We start from the raw sequence: 1,416 nt of genomic DNA, 5'->3' as shown, positions 1-1,416 counted from the left end.
TAAAATTAACTTAATTAGTATGTTTTCCTATGTTTTCTGAACTATGTTCTACATCTATATGCCAATTTTCAGCAAATTCTGTTGGGCCTTTCCGTTGAAGAGATAACTTCAAACAAACATCCATCCATCTAAAAATTCGCATTTATAATATTAGTAAGATAAATGCTTAGCTAATTTTTAGATAGATGGATGTTTGTTATAATGGCAGCATTAATCTCGCTGAAATTTGACATAGATGTAGACAATGTCTGGAAGAACAACTAATTAAGTTGTTTTTTTAATTCCGCGCGGACGGAGTAGCGTTAGACAGCTGATTATGAAATGACTTGTTTCAACTGTTATTCTGACAACCTACGCGTTGCGTGTCTGTCAATCTGTCAGATTATCAAAGTGATACAGTTTTAGAAGTATCTATCGATCGTTTTATCCTTTTTTATCCACAAAGATGTGAATAATCAAAACATACTTTCTTTATTGGCACGTAAAGTGAATTCAAAATAGAAATTATCTTTTTACCAACTGTTTAGGAATGTTACTTTTTTAATATAACCGCGTATTGTCACTGACGAAACTTCTTACTAGTATTATAAATGCGAGTGTTTAGATGGATGGATCTCTGGATTAGCTAAATTAAGATCCATGTAAAATCTGGTGTATATATAGAACGCCGACCTCACTTAGCCGTGATCGCATGTGTTACACAGAAATAGGTTTTTATCAAATAAATTTTAAAAACATAAAACAGTAAATCGCAACTTTGTAACTTACGATAATCTACATATCTACTAAAAGGCGAGAATATATCTTACTAATATTATAAATGCTTGGATAGATGGATGAATGAATAAATCATTTTAATATCATGCAAGATTTTAGCCGCTTCTAAATTTCAAGATATACAAATATATGTTATTGTTTGTTATCTGTAGTTATATATGTTATACTAGCTGTCGCCCGCGACTCCGTCCGCGCGGGGTTATGAAATAGATAGTAGCCGATTTTCAAACCTACTCAATATGCTCACAAAATTTCATGAGAATCGGTCAAGCCGTTTCGGAGGAGTATGGGAACGAAAATTGTGACACGAGAATTTTATATATGACTAGCGGACCCGACAGACGTTGGTCTGTCTACACGTCTTTAATTTGAATAAATTAATATGAAGTTAATATTTGATGAAAATTGTGAATCTAAACCATTCCCAGATCCCCTTGAACACACACAAAAAACTTCATCAAAATCGCTCCAGTCGTTTGAGAGAAGTTCAGTGACATACACACTCACAAAAGAATTATATATATAAAGATTATAAACCCAACAAAACGATTGTGTAAGTTTAAATTTTTTTTAATGCATGCATCTCACTCCAAATGATTTCATATTAGTCAAAAAGAGTGTTTGGTTACTGTATTTATA

Source organism: Papilio xuthus, unplaced genomic scaffold (assembly GCF_000836235.2).
Source record: "Papilio xuthus unplaced genomic scaffold, Pxut_1.1 DF826159.1, whole genome shotgun sequence".
Lineage (NCBI taxonomy): Eukaryota > Metazoa > Arthropoda > Insecta > Lepidoptera > Papilionidae > Papilio > Papilio xuthus.
Note: the sequence above shows the minus strand (reverse complement) of the source record.